The 24,917-nt window shown below is 29.0% G+C and overlaps 1 long non-coding RNA gene across 41 annotated transcripts in view; it reads left to right on the top strand.

Moving 5' to 3' along the window:
* LOC107020486 overlaps positions 1-18,732 on the top strand; it is a 28,569-nt gene extending 9,837 nt beyond the window's left edge. For 5 of the 41 annotated variants that reach the window (XR_003578216.1, XR_001456919.2, XR_001456932.2 and 2 more), the window contains 6 exons: positions 231-295; positions 10,827-10,917; positions 11,737-11,799; positions 12,679-12,733; positions 15,831-15,890; positions 17,310-17,490. This is a non-coding gene — a long non-coding RNA (uncharacterized LOC107020486). The other 36 variants (XR_003578217.1, XR_003578212.1, XR_003578205.1 and 33 more) reach the window with 36 other exon arrangements.
* The last annotated feature ends 6,185 nt before the right edge of the window (positions 18,733-24,917 follow it).

Raw genomic sequence — 24,917 nt, 5'->3', positions numbered from 1 at the left:
AAAACCCTTAAAAGCTTTAAAAAAACCCTAAAACTAAAAATTCCTTAATCTAAAACCCTAAGCCCTAAAAACCTCTAAACCGTAAAAATAATAATGATCTTAAAAAATATTTTAAAATCCTAGATAAAAAAAAAGCTCTTAACCTAAAAAAATCTTAGGAAAACTGAAGCTTTGAATCTTACCTTTCAAGTACTAACACACACTCTACGCTACTTCTTCTCCTGATGTAGGTCAGGTCCTCAACATTCAAATCACTTGGAGATCAGCTCCCCATTTGTATTCAACAATATCAGTGGTAAGTCCTCATTCTTCGAGGACGATTGACATATTTTATATTCAGTTTTCCATTTTAGTTTTAGTTTTGATAGAGTTAGCTGGGGGCATGTCCCAGCATCTCTAGTAGTTAGAGACTTTTTATTCAGAATTAGTTTTTGTCGCCCTCCAAGGTTACCTGTTGACGTAACAAGGGACCTAGGATTACAAGTGACCTCAATCTAATTTTAAAAAACTTTTAGAAGCCAAAACCTAAGAAATCAAAAACCTCTAAAAACCTTAAATCATAAAGGCTAAAACCTAAGAAACACTTTAAACCCTATTCCTTCGGGAAAAAACGCTAAACCCCAAGCCTTATGAAATACCAAGAAACTCTACCCTAAAAAATCCTAAACCCTAAAAACACCTTTAAAACAATAAACCTAAAAAAGCCTTTAAAACCCCTAACCCTAAAAAATTCTAAGTCTAAAATCGTAAGCCCTAAACCCAAAGAAACCTTCCCTAAGAACCCCTAAACGTAAAAAAAATTGTAAAAATCTTGAAAAAACATTCTAAAACCCTAGCCTAAAAACACTCTAAACCTAAAAAATATCTACAAAAACTGAAGCCCTAAACTTTAAATCTTAAAAACACTTAAATAGAAAACCTAAACATAAAACCTAGATTCTAAGAATCCTAAATGCTAAAATCTATACCTAACAAACCCTAAATCCTTCACCATAAACCTTAGGGCTTCTAACTCTTAAGAATTAAAAAAAAAAACTATAAACATTTAAAAAGCCAAGTGTAAAACCCTAAACCCTGTAAAACCCCTTTAAAAACCCTAAACCTTAAACCCTTAAATCGTAAAAAACTATAAAAATCCCAAAAACCGTCTAAAACCTATACCGAAAAATTCCTCTAAACCTAAAAAAAACTTTGAAAACCTTAAGCATGCCCAAACAGAAAATCATATATCTTAAGAAACTCTAAATCTTCAACTCTTAACCATAATGCAACCCTAAAACCCTTTAATACCACAAAACACACAGTAAATCTCTTTAAAACCCTAAGCCTACCTTTAATACCCCTAAAACTATAATACCACAAAACACACAATAGATCTCTTTAAAACCAACATCCTAAACATAAAATCCTACATAACCCTAAATCATAAGAAATCCAAAATCTTAAAAAGACCTAAGAGACCCTTAAAACATTTAAAAACCTTAATCATAAAAATGATAAACATAAAAAAGACCATAAATCCTAAAAAAACTCTTACCTAAAACTCGAAACCCTATACCTACTAAACATTAAACCTTTGTCCTTAACCCTAACCATAAAGAAACCTTTAAAAAAATCATTAAACCCCTAAAATCTTTCTAAACTCTGAAGCAACCAAGAAACCCTGACATACACTAAGAAACAAGAAGAAACACTAAATCGTAAATCCTAAAAAAAACTCTTAACCTTAAACCCTTATAAACCCTAATACCCTAAAACCTAAGATCCTAAAATATATACCTTAAGAAAAACCTTATACCTAAAAAACTCGAATGCCCTAAACCCTATGCAACCTTTAAAAAGTCTAGAAAAGAACCTTTTACAAACCCTAAAACCTTAACCTTAAATAGCCTAATAAACATTAAGCCCTACACCATAATTTATCCTAAAAATAATATTTTTAAAATCGTAAACTCTATGAAACTCCAAACCCTAAGAACAAGAAAAGAAAACTTTAAAATCTCTAAACCTTAAAAACTCTAAATAATCTTAAACATATCAAACCTAATCCCTTAATCCTACAACCTAAAAGACCCTTAAAAAAACTTAGGAGACCTTAAATGTCAAACCTAAACCCTAAACCTTAAGGATAAACTTCCAACTCTAAACCCTAAAAAAACCCCATATCCTAAGAAAAATCAAACACAAAAACTCGATAAAAACCTTTAAAACCCAAACAAAGAACCCTTAAAACAAACCCTAACAAAAATCATTAATATAAAACCCTAAGCCCTTAGAACTCCTAAATCGTAAAAACAGTAATGATCCTAAAAAATCTTTAAAAAACCTAAATAAAAAAAACCTCTTAACCTAAAAAAATCTTACAAAAACTTAAGCTCTTATAAACCCAAAGAAACCGAACCCCATGAACCCCAAAATCGTAAAAAATCATAAAAATCTTGAAAACCCTAAACCTTAAACGAAAAAAACTCTCAACCTAAAATTTTTTACAAAAGCTTAAGCCCTAAAACTTCAAAGATAAAAACTTTTAAATAGAAAACCTAGATCTTAAACGCCAGATATTGAACTCTATACCCAAAGAAATCCTAAACCCTAAGAAACCCTAAAACTTAGAAATGACCAAAACAAAACGTAAAAACATTTTAAAATCCTTAATCCTAAACTTTTGAAAACCTGAAACCCTGTAAAAACCCTAAGCTCTTAGAAAGTCTTCTTAATTAGAAATAAAATAAAAACCTTTTAAAATCCTGAACAAAAAATTTCTAGAAAATCTTAAGCCAAAACCCTAAACCCTTAAAACTGTTAAATAAACCAAACACTAAGAAATCCTAAATGCTAAATCCTATACCCTAAGAAATTCTAAATCCTTAGCTCTAAGCCATTGAGCTAAACCCTAAACCCCAAACCATATGAAACATTTAACCCTAAATCCTTTAAAACCCCTAAAACTATAATACCTTAAAAAACACAATAAATCCCTTTGAAACCCTAACCCCTAAAACATTTAAAAACTCTAATCATAAAAATCATAAACCCTAAAAAACTCTTAACTTAAAACCTAAAACCTTAAACCATATACCTTAGAGCCTAAACCATAGGCATTAACCCTAAACATAAAGAAACACTAGCAAAAACTCTTCAAACACCTAAAAATCTTTAAAACCCTAAACCTGAAAACCCTTAAGAAAATCATAAGTCTTTATGAAGCATAAAAAAACTCCAAAAAAATCTTTAAACCTTAAACCCTTAGTCATAAACCTTAACATACGTTAAGAAACTGGAAGAAAGAGTAAACCGTATATCCTAAGAAACTATAAACCCTACGCTCTAAGAAACCCTAATACCCTATAACCTAAAATCCTAAATCCTAAACCCAAAGCAACATTATATGTTAGAAACCCTAATACCCTATACCCTAAACCCTATAAACCTTTCAAAACTCTACAAAAAACCTTCTAGAACCTCTAAAAACCTTAAACCTAAAAAACATAGAAAATACTAAGCCCGACACCATACTAAATACCCTAAAAATCATTTTAAAAAAAATATAAACCCTATGAAAACCTAAACCCTAAAAATAACTAAGAATATTCTACGCTACATCTTATCGTAATGTAGGTTCAGGTCCTCGGCATTCAGATCATGTGGAGATAGGCTCCCGATCTGTAATGAGCAATATAAGTTGTGAGTCCTTATTCTTCGAGGACGATTGAAAGGTTTATATATTCAGTCTTCCACTTTAGTTTTAGTTTTTCTATAGTTAGCTAGGGGCACGTCCCAACAGTTCTAGTCAGTTAGAGGCTTTTATTTAGACATAGTTTTGTCACGCTTCGAGGTTACCCCCTTGACGTAAGACGAAAACCTAGGATCGTGAGTGACCCTAAAATAACCTTAAAAAAAATTTTAAAACCTAAACCTAAGAAATTTGAAAACCCTAGGAAACCCTAAATCATAAACCTTAAACCCTAAAACCTATAAAACACTAAACCCCAAGCCTTATGAAACACGAAGAAACCGTAAACCCTACGAAATGTTAAACCCTAAAAACACTAAACCTAAAAAAACTCTTATAACCCCAAACTCCTAAAAAATCAAGAATTTTTTTATGTAAAAAATGCTATCTTTTCCTTAGTACACAATTAAAAAAACAATGAATACCAATCTAAAATTATTGACCTCAAATATAGGTCAGTAATTTCTGATCTCCGGAGGTCACTATTGTTAAAAAGAATAAAAACATACAAAAACTTTAGAAAATTGACTACAACTAGTCGGTTTTTATGCAAAATAAAGCAAGAAAAATTTTGACTTCAAAAGGTTGGATTTTTCGCGAAAAAATGAATAACAATGAAAATCAATCTCTTGATGTCGGTATTAAATAGAACAAATAAATAACCATATTTTATTTTTCTCAATTAAATATAAAAAACAAAATTTAGATATATTTTGATTTAATATTATTTAAATTGCCTTACGGAGGACAATTTTGTGTAAAATAAAAAACTAAAAAATATTATAATACAGATATTCGGAAGTCGGTAAAATTAAATAGTATATAATTATATTAATTTTTTTTAAAATAATATTACAATGACTTTAAATAAATCTGTCACGCCCCGAGCTATTCCTGAGATGCGGACACGGAACCTAGGACCACAAGTGATCCCAAGCTAACCCTGCTGGCATGATCATGCTCAATACTAAAGATAATAAGTTGATGAGGAAGCAAAATCATAATTAAATTTGAAAAGATGGGGGATACCCATATTCTATAACTGAGATATTTGAAAACTATGAGTTTAATATAAAGGAAATATTAACTCAATACTAAGCTGAATCTAACTATGTTTGAAATAAGCCTCTAAACTGGACTAGAAATACTGGGACAAGCTCCAGCTAAATCTAGCAAAAACTGAAACTAAAAGACTAAATACTGAAATGACACTCCTGACTGTTGTCCTCGGAGAATGAGGACTCGCCACTGAATCTGCTGAACTGGAGATCGAAAAATCGATCTATACATGATCTGGATGCTGAGAACCTGAACCTACATCACGAGAAGATGCATGGCACGTATGCGTCAGTAATTGAAAGGTACTGAGCATGTAGGATAGAATAAAGCCGAACTAAAACATAATTGAACAAACATAAAAACAAGTATAATAATCTGACATGATAAACTGAATTCTGAGCTAACTGAATGCAATGATCAATTTATAACATGCTGAAACTGAATACTGAATATACTGATAAATGGTCAATGCAGAGAGTCTGACTGATCTATGGGAGCTTCTAATAACCGATAATAAAACCACATGAGCTAAATGTGGAGTCCGATGTATACGCCCCATCGAGAGGACCCAATATACCCTGCCAAAGGTATAAAGGCATGCTGGCATGATCACTAAACTGATTGCCCACAGAGGGGACTTACAACCTACTTGGCTAGTAGTTCTGGGACTATTGGGTACGCTAAACCTTAGTCCAACTCGGTATTATGCTACTCCCAATGAATTCTGTAAATTTTACTGATTATGACTGAGTTTCTATAAATACTGTATAGCTAGAAACTTAACATGCAAACTGAGAATGCAACAATTAATTTGGTAATTTGCATTTATAACTGAGGCATATATATCTGAAGTGTCTGAAATATCTGATCTAGCATCTGTAATTCAAGAGCTAGAGAAATACAAAGCTAGTGTTCATGAAGTTCACTGTTGAAGTTCTAATAACCCTAGATCTAACCATGATATGGGAATAAAGAATCTGACTAAAAACTAGGGACCCAATAGGTGAAAGGAACCCACTAGTGAAATCCCACATACTTGGTGATGAAATCCACGGAAAAATACTTAGGTTTTGGGTCTGGAATTGTTGGAGCTTGTTGCATTCTTAAACTAGGGTTCTTGAGCTTTTTCTCCTCTCTTGCTTCTAATTTTCTATGTTTTGATTTAATGATTTGACTTAGATATGTTTTAGTTATGTTTCTACGCTTAAACTGACTAAATTATGATGATTTAGGGTCAAAACAATGTAACTTAGGGTTCAAACGAAGTTGAAAAGGTCCAAAAGACCCCTGGGAAAGTTACTCTCTGACCAAATGACGGTCAGGACTGACGGTCCGTCGGTTGGCCAACGCCCCGTCGTTGGATCGGTCGACTGGGCCTTTTCGACAAGCCTTTACTAAAATGGGCATAACTTTTTACTCGGAGGTCCAATTTTATCAAGGTTAGTGGATATGGAAAGCTAATTCAATTATATATCTGTGGGTAGGTCATGGGACACCTAATTCATTTTTTGCGAAGAGTTATGACCATTTGAAGTTGACCCAACTGCATTTTCCCTTAACTGTCTGCAAAATTTTCACCTACAGATCGTAGGTCCACCTACGGACCGTGCTGGTCATCCGTAGCTCTTGTCAGAGAGTGGGTGAATGGGGGTCTCGATCGACGGTCATGGACTACGGACCGTCGTCTGACCTATGGACCGTCGTCTGACCTATGGACCGTCGGTCCGTCCGTCGATCAAGACTTAGCCAATTTTTCTCGACTTCATCAAATACCAACTTCATGATGTCGGTATATTTATTTCATCCAAATACTGACCTCATGGTGTCGCTATTTTTACTTCATTCAAATATCGACCTCCTGATGTTGGTATTTTTACTACATCCAAATATCGATCTCATGATGTTGTTAACTTTACATCATCCAAATACCGACCGCATGATGTCAGTATTTTTATTTCATCCAAATATCATCCTCATGAGAATGATTTTTGAATAAAATAAAAAATAAAAATATTATATGGAAAAACTTTTGGAAGTCCGTAAAATTAGATTTTATGCAATTAAATTAATTTTAATTTAAACACATTGTTTTCTATAATATGTTTGTATCCATCTAATATTGATAATTAGTTTTAAATATGTGATAATTTTTTTGTGTCCATCGAGTATTTGTTAAGCATAAGTACCCTCAATCCTATTGATAACAAAATTGATTTTCTTGAAAGATCAATTTGTGTCCATCTAGTGTTGACACTTAGCTTCAATTTAGGAATAATGTATGTTAAGTATACGTCAACACTAGTTAAACTGTTAAGTTAAAGCTAAATTAATTAGACTTAGAAAGTTGTTAAATTGTTTATTAAGTTAAATTGGTGAATATAGTGTTAGAATTAAGTTAAAACTAAACAAATTAGACTTAAAAAATTGTTAAATTGTTAAATAAATTAAAATATGTAATGTGATTTAGTTGGTGAATAAAGTGTTGGAATTAAGTTAAAACTAAACTAATTAGACTTAGAAAGTTGTTATGTTCTTGAATAAGTTAAATTGGTGAATATAGTGTTGGAATTAAGTTAAAACTACACTAATTAGACTTAGAAAGTTACTAAGTTGCTTTAATAAGTTAAATTGGTGAATTTAGTGTTGGAATTAAGCCAAAACTTAACTAATTAAACTTAGAAAGTTGTTAAGTTGCTTTAATAAGTTAAAATATGTAATGTGATTTAGTTGGTGAATATAGTGTTGGAATTAAGTTAAAACTAAACTAATTAGACTTAGAAAGTTGGTAAGTTGCTTTAACAAGTTAAATTGGTGAATTTAGTGTTGGAATTAAGTTAAAACTTAACTAATTATACTTAGAAAGTTGTTAAGTTGCTTTCATAAGTTAAAATATGTAATGCAATTTAGTTGGTGAATATAGTGTTGGAATTAAGTCAAAACTAAGCTAATTAGACTTAGAAAGTTGTTAAGTTGTTTTACTAAGTTAAATTGGTGAATATAGTGTTGAAATTAAGTCAAAACTAAACTAATTAGACTTATAAGTTGTTAAATTCTTCAAATAAGTTAAAATATGTAATGTTATTTAGTTGGTGAATAAAGTATTGGAATTAAGTTAAAACTAAACTAATTAGACTTGGAAAGTTGTTAAGTTGTTTAATAAGTTAAATTGGTGAATATAGTGTTGGAATTAAGTTAAAACTAAACTAATTAGACTTGGAAAGGTGTTAAGTTGTTTAATAAGTTAAATTGGTGAATATAGTATTGGAATTAAGTTAAAACTAAACTAATTAGACTTGGAAAGGTGTTAAGTTGTTTAATAAGTTAAATTGGTGAATATAGTATTGGAATTAAGTTAAAACTAAACTAATTAGACTTGGAAAGGTGTTAAGTTGTTTAATAAGTTAAATTGGTGAATATAGTATTGGAATTAAGTTAAAACTAAACTAATTAGACTTGGAAAGGTGTTAAGTTGTTTAATAAGTTAAATTGGTGAATATAGTATTGGAATTAAGTTAAAACTAAACTAATTAGACTTGGAAAGGTGTTAAGTTGTTTAATAAGTTAAATTGGTGAATATAGTATTGGAATTAAGTTAAAACTAAACTAATTAGACTTGGAAAGGTGTTAAGTTGTTTAATAAGTTAAATTGGTGAATATAGTATTGGAATTAAGTTAAAACTAAACTAATTAGACTTGGAAAGGTGTTAAGTTGTTTAATAAGTTAAATTGGTGAATATAGTATTGGAATTAAGTTAAAACTAAACTAATTAGACTTGGAAAGGTGTTAAGTTGTTTAATAAGTTAAATTGGTGAATATAGTATTGGAATTAAGTTAAAACTAAACTAATTAGACTTGGAAAGGTGTTAAGTTGTTTAATAAGTTAAATTGGTGAATATAGTATTGGAATTAAGTTAAAACTAAACTAATTAGACTTGGAAAGGTGTTAAGTTGTTTAATAAGTTAAATTGGTGAATATAGTATTGGAATTAAGTTAAAACTAAACTAATTAGACTTGGAAAGGTGTTAAGTTGTTTAATAAGTTAAATTGGTGAATATAGTATTGGAATTAAGTTAAAACTAAACTAATTAGACTTGGAAAGGTGTTAAGTTGTTTAATAAGTTAAATTGGTGAATATAGTATTGGAATTAAGTTAAAACTAAACTAATTAGACTTGGAAAGGTGTTAAGTTGTTTAATAAGTTAAATTGGTGAATATAGTATTGGAATTAAGTTAAAACTAAACTAATTAGACTTGGAAAGGTGTTAAGTTGTTTAATAAGTTAAATTGGTGAATATAGTATTGGAATTAAGTTAAAACTAAACTAATTAGACTTGGAAAGGTGTTAAGTTGTTTAATAAGTTAAATTGGTGAATATAGTATTGGAATTAAGTTAAAACTAAACTAATTAGACTTGGAAAGGTGTTAAGTTGTTTAATAAGTTAAATTGGTGAATATAGTATTGGAATTAAGTTAAAACTAAACTAATTAGACTTGGAAAGGTGTTAAGTTGTTTAATAAGTTAAATTGGTGAATATAGTATTGGAATTAAGTTAAAACTAAACTAATTAGACTTGGAAAGGTGTTAAGTTGTTTAATAAGTTAAATTGGTGAATATAGTATTGGAATTAAGTTAAAACTAAACTAATTAGACTTGGAAAGGTGTTAAGTTGTTTAATAAGTTAAATTGGTGAATATAGTATTGGAATTAAGTTAAAACTAAACTAATTAGACTTGGAAAGGTGTTAAGTTGTTTAATAAGTTAAATTGGTGAATATAGTATTGGAATTAAGTTAAAACTAAACTAATTAGACTTGGAAAGGTGTTAAGTTGTTTAATAAGTTAAATTGGTGAATATAGTATTGGAATTAAGTTAAAACTAAACTAATTAGACTTGGAAAGGTGTTAAGTTGTTTAATAAGTTAAATTGGTGAATATAGTATTGGAATTAAGTTAAAACTAAACTAATTAGACTTGGAAAGGTGTTAAGTTGTTTAATAAGTTAAATTGGTGAATATAGTATTGGAATTAAGTTAAAACTAAACTAATTAGACTTGGAAAGGTGTTAAGTTGTTTAATAAGTTAAATTGGTGAATATAGTATTGGAATTAAGTTAAAACTAAACTAATTAGACTTGGAAAGTTGTTAAGTTGTTTAATAAGTTAAATTGGTGAATATAGTGTTGGAATTAAGTTAAAACTAAACTAATTAGACTTAGAAAGTTGTTTTAATAAGTTAAATTATGTAATATGATAAAGTGTTGGAATTAAATTAAAACTAAACTAATTAGACTTATCTATTTATAGAGACAATTTTCGAAGACTTGTCATCAAGTTAGGATAAAAGTATGATTTAATTATGTTTCATTTTTCATTTGTCTATTTATATTTTAATTAATTGATTGATTTTTTTTGTTTACCATTCTTTGTCGATGAACTCATATTTCAGCTTAAGTTCGGATGTGGGTATGCAAATATTATTTTAAATTGCATTGGTACTCACTATAATTGTTTGTACACGACTTAGGATTTGATTCCAATTAACAACATGAGGCAGATGTTCAATGAATTTAAGTTAAGAATGTGCATCAATTAAATTCATATATGTCATATACATTTAAATTCGTTATTCATTTGAACAATAAATATTTAGTTATTTTTCATTACAAAAATATTATGTATGGGCTCCCGAACATGAGGAAGAAGTCAAGCGAACTAAAAGCTTAAAGCTTCAAAGTTGCTTTCTAGCACATTTAGTGAATGTCGGAAAAAAATAGAATTCCTAAGTTTTCCGTACCAGGTCGATGGGTTCTGTTACTGGAACATTGGGGTACTGATGAAAAGTTTAAAAAAGAGGAGTGAGATTGGGAAGATGGCTCACACATCAGAAAAGGGAGGCTCTTTGCACACTGGTGGAGCTATTAGCCTAGTTACTAGGAAGGAAAGAATGATATACTTTCTTAATTTTGTACAATATTTTTTTTCTTTTTTGATAAGTAGTTTTTGGAGATTAAATTCTATTTATGTTATTTGCAGGAAAAAGAGTTAGGTAGGTCGGCAGCTGTAGAAGAGTATGAACCCAGAAGAAGAAGAAAGATGGATTGACCCACCTGATCAGGAGACATATGTAAGAACTCTATTCAAGCTACTATTTTTTTTGTTTATATTACATTCTTTTTCGTAGAGTTCCTTGTTTAAATTACAAGATAGGTTTAAACGGATATCTCAGTATTATCATAGTATTCTACCTCTTGAGAGACGGGACATATCATTTACACAAGAAGAAAGTGAGAATTTTTGGAAACAAAATGCAAGTGAACTGATTAGAGGTTCAGTCTACGACTATCCAGAAAAGACATATCAAAAGAAATAGGCTTGATATTGTGGTTCATCATCCTCTAGCTTCGATGGCGGGGATAAAGACAATATCTGTAATGGAGGGTAAGATAGCTTCTCTCAATGTCGAGCTTGATGTTGTAGCCGACATAGAGAAGAAAGAGAGAGGAGGAGATTGCGGTAGCAAAGGAAGCAGGGAACAAGAGGTACACAACGCTTCAGGCCCAACTAACTTTTCTTTTTGAATTAGGAAATATTCTTCCTCCATGTCCGGCAAGCAGTGATGGATCAGGAGAGTGATGAGAATGATAACTTTGATAAGGAGAGTGAGGATGATGAGGAGTAGTTGTATCAATTTGACATTTTAGACTTCAATATTTTTGGAATTGTTTGATCGTGTTTTAGTTTATTTGAAGATGGATGAAGTTTATTTTGCAGTTGGGTGAAGTTTATTTTGGAATAGTTCAATATATATATTGAAAATATTGTGTTGTTTTGGTTGGATGAAGTTTGTTTTAAAATAGCTAATTTGGAATTCTTCGGGTTGGATGAAGTTTATATGAAATAACTTATTTGGAATTTTTTTGGGTTGTTTTGATATAATATGCAGGTGGGATACTAAAATTGCACCTCAATGCTGCCAGTTTTGTAGCAGAAATACCGACCTTTGAAGGTCAGAATCTCAAAAAAATATAAAAATATCGACCTACAGAGGTCGGAATCTCAAAAAATAGATATGAAAATATCGACCTCCGGATGTCGGAATCTAAAAATAAGAAATAAAAATACCGACCTTCGGATGTCGGAATCTAAAAAATAAGAAATAAAAATACCGACCTCCAGAGGTGGGAATCTAAAAATAAGAAATAAAAATACCGACATCTGGAGGTCAAAATCTAAAAAATAAGAAATAAAAATATTGACCTTCGGAGGTCGGTATTTCAAATTTTAGAAGTAAATATTCTGATCTCCGAAAAACTGAAATAATAAAAATAAAAAATATATAAAAGTAACCTCCAAATGATATTTTAGTAGTGGTATTTATACACCATTTTTGAGATCTAAAAGTAAAGCTTTTTTAAACTAACCATTATATTTTGAGAGTTTAAAAGTTGGAGTAATTCGAATCTAAAAGTTCTTGAAAATAATAATTTCAGAAGGAAGAAGAAAATGTTATTTTAGAGAACCGAATATTTAATAGTTATACTTATCAATACTCACTTAGATGTTTATGCTAAGGAAAACTTGTCATTTTAATTTCCGAAATGAATTTTAAACTAGTTTAAAGGCTAAATCAATTACTCTTTAGAAATATATTTAAGACTTTAGATATTTGCCCTTTAGAAATTACCTATTTTTAAGAAAACAAGAAAGTAGGTCTATATATTTTTGACAAAAAATAAATATAAAAATTGTAGAATAAGTCCCATTAGTTAAGATCATTTATATTTTTACATCATCCCTTTTCGAAAATATATTTACTAATATCACTTTTCAAATGAACTGTTGCTAAAATATTTTAATTTCATAACATGTAATTTCATGATTTTAGATATGCCAGCAGGTTAAATGCAAGGTACATACATATGTATGTCATACGCAGAAAGGTACAAATTCTATATTTTTTTAGTTTTCTCAATACGTAACCTATTAGTTTGTTACACTTCATATTATTTTTTCATATCTACTATCACTTTACAAATGTTACTTATTTTTCCTACACTTTTAATGTACACATTATTTTACTATAAATTTACACCCGACTATTATCTCATTTTACTTCACGTCTCAATTCTATATAAATAAAACAAGAAATTTTCCTATTCTTTAAACTTAATTTTTTTTGGGATATATTTATATAAGACACTTCTATATTTTTAACATATAAAATTGTCAAACATTTTTAGTTTATTTATTTATTATTATTGTATGATAAGCATACTATTATAATTTAATTTAATAACATATATATGTCGTACCTTGTATTTTATTTTTTTCCTAAAACTAATAAACTTTACTTACCTTTGATTTTAAAGCAAATAAATAAACAAGTTTTCCTAATTATATTTTCCTAAATTGAGTTTAAGGACTATCTTCGTATAGTTTCTGCCGGATGCTTAATATCTTCCATCGAGTAATCAAAACCCTAACTCATAATCGCACTGATTTCACAGATTAACACAGAGTTCACATTGACATAGTTAAAAAATGATTTTCCTAATATTTTCCTTAAAATTTTGGTGGCGACTCTAAAATAATACAATTTTTTCCAAAAAATCAGAGTGTCAGTCATATTATGTTGTGAACTGTTTTCGACTGAATCTAAGATAGGGTGCATCAGACATTAGCTCGAGTGTGATGATAAATGCTTTTGTTTTTGCTTGAGTTTAGCAATGAGTGGGATTGAATTTTTAGCGAAAGGTATTGTAAGATTGACAGAGAGGCGATCAATGATAGGCGAAAATCCATAAATTAATAAAAATCTTCAAGGCATAAGCTAATTTTGATAGATAAGGGGATTGTGTTATACAGTTGAATTTACAATTCAGATTTTTCATTGTAAATATACAGTCATGGTGATATATTTTGTCAAGGTATGAATTTAGAAGGTGAGAAATGATCAATTGTATCAAGTATTGAGTGTTTGGAAGTACGTACATTTGGGTCGTGACAAAAGCTAGTGCGTCATACTCACAACTATGTATAAAATGCGATGGTCACCTAAGAATTTATCCAATAACACTACAGGTTTTCCTCTAAAGAGTTAACATTATCCATTTCCATTCACTTGACTCCACATACTCTTCACATCCTTCCAATGAAGCCCACACTCTCAATACTAAAAACCATCATAACCACTCCGACCATTTACCTTACTCTAAACCAACATTTTTTAAATGAAAATCTTTTTTTAAGTACTTTAATAATCAACCGTAATCAACTTTGGTGGTTATTGAGAATGGTTTTGTTGCTAGTTAAGTGTGTAATACAACAATAATTACCACTCAGTATTGTGATGACTTTCTTGAGGCATTGTATGTGAGGATGTGTAGGTATTCAATTGGTTGGTTTGGGGACAAATATTATATCATAAAGTGAGGCGATGCTTTGTTAAACAAGACCTTATGTATGAGGAAAAATCGGTTGAAATTCTTGATCGCGACGTTTGGAAGATAAGGACATACGAGACAAGTAGCCCAGTTATTCGACGATCCAGATACTACTCTACTCTTGCTTTAGCCCTTTTCTCCTAGATTTTCACTCAGGAACGAGTGATGAATAAATTGATATATATATTGTAACGACATGTTCCCGTCGTTATGGAAATCCAACTGTGAAAGAATTGGGAGGAAAGCTTTTCGTAGTAACTTGGAACTTCCTAGCCTAGTCAAGATTCGTACGAAATCGAAGTCATGCAAGTCTAGGTATATTTGGTAATGATTGGGTGATTTAATAAGAAATTTAAATTGCATAAGAGATAGCTAAGACGTTAAGGTACCTCTACAACCTAACTAGATTGAATTCAGGCGAGGAGAACTTCCGAAACATATCTTAGCGGCATTTTCTGACTGTCATGGGAGGAAGGTGTGTTGTGAAATACGGGTGTGGAACTCTTAAATTAGGTCATTGTTTATGTGCAAGCCGCAAAGGTGGGATTTTCCCGCCAGGGTGGTGCCGTCGTAGCGAGGTGAGGACCGATGTGGCGGGAAAGACGCGACTTAAGTTGGAAATAAACCCCAAAAATGTTTTATTATGTAATTTTTGACCTTGAGAGCTAAGGAACAACCCAAGGGTATTTGTTGAAGGTTTTCCACCTCTTCTAGCGCCAAAGGGAAGGTTTTTACTCCCCGAATCCATTTTTTGATCTGTATAACTTAGTTTCTTCAATAATTATCGATGGGGAGGGTTTTGATCTTGGAATTATGGTGGAAAAATGTCACCCCCCAACCCTAGGTGAGACAGACAACTACTATATATTCACATGCTTTACGAGTCACCTATGATGCGCAGGTAAACTACTACTATGCAGATATATTTACTAATGAGAAACTTCATATACAACACAGGTTGACTAGCTAACCAATACATGTGACAAGTGAAACTATGAATACAGATGATAGCTTTACAATGTCTACAAAGCCTCTACTGGGATCCATGACTGTGCGACTATGAAATATGCATAATAAAGACTCGACAAAGCCTCGAATCAACCTGGAGCTCACCAACAACTGCTGAGTATCATGTGCTTCTATTGGGCAAATCCACTAGTTGAGTACATGTACCTGCAACATGAAATGCAGCGTTCCCAATAAGGAACATCAGTAAGAACAAATGTACTGAATATATAAGGCATTTACCAATAGATAAGGATTAGAGACCATCTTTGCTTATACATGTGGAATCATGTATGTTACATTCTTTTCTTTACTTAAGTGCGTTATTATTTCTATATGACATATGATACAAATGAAATAAGTAGTTGATCAGTGGTAAGAGAGGATGACCCATGCTAGACATTTTAACCCATGGGATGTAGTGCTCATATTATATGTTGCTCTGTTCTTTTTGTTCATGGGTATTCTAAGGATAACTTATTCTAAATGTTTAATAATATGTTCTGATTAGTTTATGAATTTTCGCTTTCTATTGAATTACATATTGTCTTTTAATGTTACTCCTTGTAATACTTTTTGACATACAAAGATGAGGAACCTACTTGATATGATCTTGGAGGAAAGAAGATTAAGAATAAAGACAGGCAAAGTAAGTATATTCAATTCATATGAGTATACAATTTGTGGTTGACTATGAACTAGTTGTTTCTTATTTAATATAAAAGATAAACCTATTCAGTTCTCATTATTCATAATTGCGTATGCTTTTTCGTTGCAATAGTTTGCCTTCATTTTCTCTAATCTCATAAAAGATTATTTCCCTTTATGTGTTCTATCTTTTTATGTATACTACATAGTACTTGTTTGAATAATTGAAAGAGTATTTATATGTAAAATCTCAACTCTTTCCTTACTACCTTTTGCAATTACTTGATTTCGTGACCAAATGAATCTAATAAGAATGGGAGCTTCAAAGTTGGTCTAAGACTAATTAATTAATTCAAAGTGCATTTTCTAAAATTAAAATTAAAATGTTGACCCATTTTTATTTACCCCATACTAGTCCTACATCCACCCCCTCGCTTCTTTCTTCTTCTGTCTTCTTCACCATTCTAGCTCTTCAATATTCATTTTTTCCCTCTCCATATTTTTCAATTACATTCACCATCCAAATTCTTTTCATAGTAACTCTGGAATCACTGCCGAAGCTCCATTAAAAGATTCTTTAAACACCAACAAACAACCGAATCACCACTTCTCCATCACTTTCTTCCTTAAAACACCATTAATACTGAGCTTCGAAGCTCTTAGACGGAGAAACAAAACAACATCAATCAGCCTGTTTCTCTTCCTTTCGTGTTTTATTTGGTAAACCTCCAACACCTGAGAGATAAAGGATCTAGTATCACTTCTTTTGTCTTCAAAAAAATTGAAAAGCAAAAAAATCACTGATTCTACCTCCGTAGAATTCGGTAAACTAGCAAGTTTTTTCGCTATGGTGAAAATTGATAAAATTTATGTGTGAAATTAACGTCAATAATAAGATGATGGTGTTGGGTTTTGTGGATTACAAAAGAGATTGTGAAATCGAAGTAGTTAATAGAGTTAAAGGTGAAGATGGAGGAAAAAATGATGCTTTAAATGGAGAAGAATCTATAATGGCGAAGACAACAAAATAAAAAGAATAAAGTTAAAGTTTTTATGGGCCAATAAATTTATTCATATATGTTAATATAAGTTAATATAGTAAGAAATAATATTTAAAATATTTATTATATATTGACCAATAAAAATACGTCATGTGTATGAATTTATAATATATTTTTTCTTTTTTTAACTCATTTACACGCTATTAGGAGAGTAAATTCACTCACTTTGTCATCCCTAGGGTGGTTTTAAATTCATTTCAAAGATGTTAAGAGGGGTATTTAAACGCCTGTGTAGTTGAAGTGCTAAAGTGAGTTTTTGGACCAAGTTTAGAGGGTTTTTTATGTATTTTTCCTCAAATTAATAAAATTTTTATGCCTATATATCATGTTATAACTTTGAAGTGAGACATTACTTGCAGTGACAGGGTACACCTAGACCTATATTTGTTAGTCTGGATCCTGCTATTGTGGATGAAGTTAGGATTGGACATTCATGCAATTCTTTCATCTTTTGCGGAATATTTTCCTAAATAAGGAACCTATTTCTTAGAGATTGTTTAAAAGATATTCATTTTAATAGTATAATTGTATTTCATGTTATTGGTATAAGTTGGCAAATGCAATGTAGTATCATTTGGATAAGAATATCTTTTTATAATGTGATAAGTTCAATTTTTGTATTTAACTATGAAAATTTATATGGATAATGGTTGTTTTTATGTGATTATTTAAATAGATTATTACAATTGTCTAGTCGTTGAACTTAGAAAACAATTGCAGAAGGTAATTTGGTTCCTATAAGCACTTATAATGAATGAATTTGTGTTGTGACCAAAGGTTAACGATTGAATTTTCAATTAGCGAAGGAGTTGGTCTCTAAAAAGAGCTACTACTAGACTTTTGCCAGTCGTTAAAGTATTTTAAAAGACCAAAGAAATTAATTCAAAATCAATTGAAGAAAATAAAAATGAATGAATTAGATGAACTAGTTTATTCCTTAGAAGATCTAAGTCTTTCTGAAAAAATAAATGTTTTCATGAATAAAGGGGAAACAGGAGGACCCCAAGGAAGATTCGAAGCGTCAACTTCTATGAAAGAAGAGTGGCAAGAACCAGAAAATAAGGATTTTGCAAATAAAGCAAAAAAGAATAATGATTTTACAAAAAGCTATCATAATAATGATAAATAAAGATTTATGCCTAATAGACTCCAAACAGGAGATATAAACCCCATTTTTAAAAAAATAAATAAAAGTGAAAAGATGATAAATTAATTTTTTTGAAAAATAAATTGAGAAAGAAATTTAAATAAATATTTTACAGAGTAAGAAATAAAAATAATTAAATATATATACATTGCAAAATTAATAAATATGTATACTAACTAATTATAAAGTTTTTTTTGGAACACAGGGTAACCCGCAGCCGCTACAACCTATGCCACAACATCTGCCGTTCGGGTGACCATTTTGTGCGCACTGGGTAAACCCTCCACTGTGTAATAGCCTGCAAACCACACAGGTAATGTAAACCGCACTAGGCAATCCCTATGCGACATGCTCGACTCAGAAGACATTGAGGGGGGATCAATCCCGGGTCATCCGTGTGGATAACCACCCGCCATACTAACTAAGACATCCCAAAGGGCTAATTTAAAGTTACCAATTAAAAATGACTTGTGCCCAATTTATGCATCCATCACTTCCTTTCAAACGAATGTGTACACTAATATTTTCGTTTTAGTCTAGAGGGGCACTTGTCCCTTATACCAATTGTATTGATAAAAATTAGATTAAATCTTGAATTTTAATATATAGATTCATACTATATTTTTTATTACTAACATATTATGACTATTTAAAAAATTATTATTGCACGAAGTGCGTGTCTCTCCTCTTCTCCCTTATCCTCTCTTACGAATTCGTTTTAAGAATCGTCTAGGTGGAGGCATCTCTTTGTGTTTGCTCGTCCTTGTTCAAGATCAGACAGCTCCCTTCAAAAATTCTTCTACTAATTCTTGGTTGTCAAATCTTATTGAATTCAAATTCCGCGATTTTCAATGGAATTGTTATTTGAATTTGGACCTCATTTTCCCTCTTCAATCTTCCCTGTTTCTCTCTATATATACTTTCCTTCCTTTAACGTTTTAGGGGATTTTTTTGAACACTGATTTATCATCTAAAATATAGAGCATTTTCTTAAAAAGATATTAGCTACACAAACATGTATTAAGAGCTCAAAAAGGCTTAGGTTTTTTCTGCTCGAATTAATCGGAGCTCGACGGGATATGTGTTATGAGTACAATCTAGCTTAAAGTAATATATTGTGGTCAATATTGTTCTTAAATGATTTGTTATTGAAACTGAAAGCTTATCATTTGCTTATAAGTGAAGAATTTCATATATTTGATAATATAGTATAACTTATTTTTCATACTCACAATTAGTTTTGGACTTGTGATGAAGTAGCCACAACTCATTTAATCACTGTAGTTTGGTTGGTTTGTTTTGAATATAATTAGGACTAGTTACTACTTTAAAAACATGCATATTGTGGTTTGATGGTATGATACTTTAGCTTTAATTCATGACCATTTTGTTTGTTTATTTGTTAATCTCTTTGCTTGTGTTTGTTAAATATTATGAATTCTTCTTGCGCATGAGCCTTTATTTTCTCCATTTAATGATTAGTAATCTTTTTTTCTTAATGAAGTTCCAACCCTTGTATGAGTAGATATATCATATTTACATCTCCTAGTTGTATTTTCCAAAAATTGATGCAATAGCAATTAATTGTATCAATTTTTGGAGAGTACAACTAGGAGATGTAAATATTTTCGTGTATCTCATGGATCGAACATGGTTTTTATGTGATTTTATTTTTATGCATGTAAATCTAATCCAAGTCTAATGGACTTCATTTATTGCCTATTGTTGAGTGTTCAAGTGAAAAAAATGAATTACAGGTTCCAAAAGCAAAATACAGGTCTTGGAAAGCTGAAAATAAACTGATATACGATCCGTATGCACTCAGTATACATTGATATACGGATTGAGTGCAGCAAATACAGAGCCAAAAAATGAATACATGTATTCAAAGATGAATTAGACTATATACACTTGGTATACAATCTGATATACAAAAATAAGAACCAAATACAACATGTATACAGTGGTTTACAATCGGTGTATATTCAGTCTTTTAGGCATGAGAATAGGCCAAGCCCAATTTTTGTTTTGCACAGCAGGTCCAGTTTAAGCTAATGGGTTGGAATCCATCTATTTGTGGCTGACTCTTTTTTAGAGTTAGGACATGTTGGGACAAAAGCCCAAATTCCGACTTTACTTCCTTTCTTCTTATTATTTGTTTATTTGTATTAACTTTCTAACCTTTGTTTTATTTGAATTTAATTTAATTAAATTTCTAAAAGATAGTTATTATGTTTCAATTGAAGTATTTAAATTTTACATATTTATTTAATACTTTATTTAGATATAAATTATAAATTATGTTCATTTCCTTTCAAGTAAAAAATGTGTTATTTTATTTACTCTCAAAGTTAGTCAAGTTTTAGTCAAATCGTAGGTCAACCACACGTTAGCGGATGCTTCAAATGCTTAAATCCTTCTCAAAGCGGGAATTAAACCCCGAACACCCTTGGGGTTTTCTTTCAAATATTTGATTGCTTAAGTCTTTGGAAAATTACAAGTTTTATTTATTTCTTACAAAAAAAAATTAAGTGGGGAATCTTTTTAAAAATTATTTTTTCTATAAATTTTGAGTTGAATTTATTTTTCGAAAATAAGTTATATATAATTCTTTTTCAAACATGAAACTTGTACTCTTGAACATTTCTCTATCAATGATTTTTTATAATTTGTATTGATATATACACAATTACATTTTTTATTTTTTTTTTAATCTTTTTGTAGTCTATATCATAATATAGTTTGCTTAATCTATAATTCTTGGTTTCAATTGGATTGTCAATAACTTTTTTCTCTTTTTAAGAGTTGATTATGGATGCAGATAATTTAATAATTAGGTTTATGAGTTGTAAAATGTGGAATGTGAATACTTTCAAGAACATGACGAAATGATCAATTTGGATATGAATTTTATTGGCGAAAATACATCTTATTCCAGGAGACGGTTTTACTATGAAACTTATGAGTTTCTTAAAAATATTATTTATTTCAAAGTAATTAATGTCTAATTTCTTTCACTTTATAGGGTAGGGTCACCGTTCCTATGTGGGTCATAGAAAAGAAAATACATAAAGCCTAACAAGTGAGTCATGCTTTCTTTAAATTTGTCAAAATTGTCATTATATATGGTTGATTAAGAAGAAAAAACCTGGAAACAAGAGACCAGTTCCAACTCATGCTCAATTATAGTTTTTTCTTTTTAAAATTAAAATTTTGGAAAATATTTGTGATGCTTACACGTTCTTTGGCTAAGATTCTGTTTATTATTTTTCTTTTACAGACTTTTTATCGTAGTATAATCTCTAAATAATTAATAGTCATATTCTCATATTTTTATCCTTTAAATAAAAGCATTGTAAGACTTTGGACAAATATCACATTAGTCTTTTAGATTGTTATGTTTCTACTACTTATTTTATTCATTGTTAATTTAACTTGGAGAATAAAACTATTGAATGATGATCGACACATGGAAATGAATGTCGACAAGAGACGCACTCAAACTTAACGATATTATCATCCTAACTCAATTTTTTTTCTTCATATTTTTGCACCTTTTGTGCTGAAATGTCACCTTCAACCACCAAATTGGTTGTGTTTGTACACGCTCGCCTACCATGTGTTTAAATATTATTTTTTATTTCTTAAAAAAATATTTTATTTTCTTTATCTTTTATTAAATTAAGTTAATAAATTGTTTTTACCTTAGAACATTTTTTTACCTATTCATTGTTTCGTTCTCTTTTTTTTTTCTATTTATTTGATTTATTCTCTTTTTTTTTATCTTTCGTCTTGATTTGATTCTAAATTTAATTTCAAAAGTCTTGTATTAAATTAAGTAAATTTCAAACGCATATCAAAATAAGTAAAGAGGATCAAATAAAACATAAAAAGGCAAAGTGTTAAAATTAAAGGACACTATTAAATACATATTTTATTATTTAAAATACGAAACTTTCAAGGGTTGCACTGCAAATGTCAATTGTTTGTTGATTATTTGGTAGTAATATTTTTTGTTAGAGCTTTTATATATAAAATTTTAAAACAATTGACAATAATTTAAATTTTAAGTAAATGTAAACAAGTGAGTTTTAGAAATGTAATTTTATCTTAGACATAGACATATTTTGTGGAAATAAAGAACGTGTGTAACTTCCTTCTGAAACTGAAAAGGTTGTGTGATAATTATAATTACAATAATTATATTAATACTTATAAATATTATAATTATAAGTATAATAATAATAATAATAATAATAATAATAAGAAGAAGAAGAAAATTAGTAATCAAGCTAATAATTAATTTATATTTAATGAATTAAGTGATAATTTACGCTAAGAAGATTCTTCTTGCTTATGTGTACACATAACTATATTTAAAGTGTTTTTGTAAAACTTTAATTCTAAGAGATGAAAGAGTTTTTCATTCATATAATTGTAATATATATACTCTTTTTGATACTAAGTTGCAGTATCTTCATTTTAATCTTATGTTAGAATTTGAATCTTTCAAATGAAGATACTCTTTTTCATGATGAATATTTTCTTCATTCAAATTTTTATTATAAAAATAGTGCAAAGAAATAAACTCATCAAAAAAAGAGAATATTTTAAATTGTTATCTGAAAGACGTGAAACATAATGAAAATTACTCAACTATGATTTTTAAAAAAAAATCACATAATAAAGAATGTGAATCCAGTGTTTGTATTTATAGCAAGAGAAAACAAAGAACAAAAAAGTAAAAACTCCAAAACTGTAAATAGAAGTTATCATCAATTTTGAATTCAAAAACCTCAACGGTTTAAAATAAAGTCAAAATTTTACAAAGTTTGTTTTGTTTTTATCTTAGACCCACATTGTTTTTTTTTATTTTCCTTTAATTTGAATTTTCCCCTAATTTTCTAGATCTATTTGGTTTTAAACTTATTTAAAAATAGTTATTTATTATTTAATACCCTTAAAAGTCCTACTTTTTTTAGAACTTTTTGGTTTTAAACTCATTTAATAAATAGTTATTTATTATTTAATAACGTTAAAAGTCCTATTTTTTTTAGATCGGTTTAGATTAAAAAATAGTTATTAATTTAGAGTCCTAAAAATAGTATTACATCGGTTGGTTATTTTTATTTTTACGTGATTTTCAAAATTAATTTTATACATTTAATAATTAAGTTTATTATTATTATTATTATTATTATTATTATTATTATTATTATTATTATTATTATTATTATTATTATATATCTGTTTTGTTATAATTAATGAGGTTGTGGAATGATTATTACTATTATATATTTATTAAATAGGTACTTTGGTTAATCAGTTTTTAATTATATTATTTAATTAATTTTTAAGAAAAAATCAAAATTTAAGATTGTGAATACTCTTTTACACGTTATTTTTATAAGAAAGAAACAGTTGATTTTATTCAGTAAAAGACTCTAACTTAAATACTAAAATAGTAATTTCTTTTCTTTATTAGAAAGACAAATTAATTATATTAATAGTTATTTGAAATAAGTACAAAACGTAAAAACATACGACTTACAATAAAGATATTAATATTTTTTAAAAAAAATTAAGTTATCAAACAATTGTTATGTGAAAAGTGCAAATTCCCATAAAATTATGACTACGATTTTCCTTAACTAACTCAACAAAAGATGAAATCATGTTGTTAATTTCAAATTATGACACCTTTTCAACATATTAAATACATTTTTGTATAACTTAAAATATAAATTTAAAATTTAAATTATATAATGTCAGAAACTTAAAAATTGCATGCAACTCAAAAAATCAAGTTTAAATTTGAGTTATCCAATTTATACTTGCACAATGATAATTACAAAGGTAAACATAATTCTCCATTGAATACATATATGAGAGTGTTTCTCGTTGATCTAATAGAATTTTTAATAGATCTAACAAATAAAAGTAGATTCCATAGGCAAATACCAATATTTATTATTTCATGATCATTATCAAGACCTGTTTAATCTTGACATCAATAACAAATAAATTACTAATTACTACCTAAATCATTTGCATACAACCACAATTATGTATATATTACAATCACTTCAAAGAGCGAACATTAATCACCATAAACAAATGTAATATAAAAAATAACAGGAAAAATAAAAAAAAACGTTACCGTGTTCAAGTGGTTGAATAAATTTAAGAGAATATGAAATTCTGAAATGAATAGATTCTTAAGAATATGTAAGTGATAAGAGTTAAGAATAGTTCTTGCTATTTAAGTATTACGTTATTCGATTGGCTTTTTTTCTAGGGATAAGATAAAATTAGTTTCTTATTTTTTGAATTTTAAATTTTAAATTTTAAATTTTAAATTAATTAGCCAAATTTTAAAAACTTACGTTTGGATAATAATTAGATAATTACCATTTTTAAAAAAAAAATTCAAAAAGGGTAGTTAAATTATTTTTATTTTATTTTTTCAAATATCATCTTTTTTTAGTGTTTACTGTTTTTATTTTTATTTTCAGATGTTAAATATACAAGTTCTGCATATTAATTTATACATGCAGATTATTTTGTTTTAATAAAAAATTTGCGAACGTGTGAAAGGTTTTTTTTTCTTCGAACGTGTGGGAAATTTCCTTTTTCTTTTTTTTAACATCTTTTTTTTAAAAAAAAAATTTCTTCCTATATTATATAATGCAAAGATAAAATAAAACATGATAGGAATTCTCGCTTCTACAAATCTTTTTATTCTTAATTTTAATTTTTCTAGATGTAGTAATTGAGTACTTTAATTAGTATGAAATTACTTTTTAAAAATTGGAAGTAG

Source organism: Solanum pennellii, chromosome 5 (assembly GCF_001406875.1).
Source record: "Solanum pennellii chromosome 5, SPENNV200".
In the NCBI taxonomy this organism is placed as follows: domain Eukaryota; kingdom Viridiplantae; phylum Streptophyta; class Magnoliopsida; order Solanales; family Solanaceae; genus Solanum; species Solanum pennellii.
The sequence above is the reverse complement of the archived record's forward strand: the minus strand, read 5'-3'. Positions and strand labels throughout refer to the sequence as shown.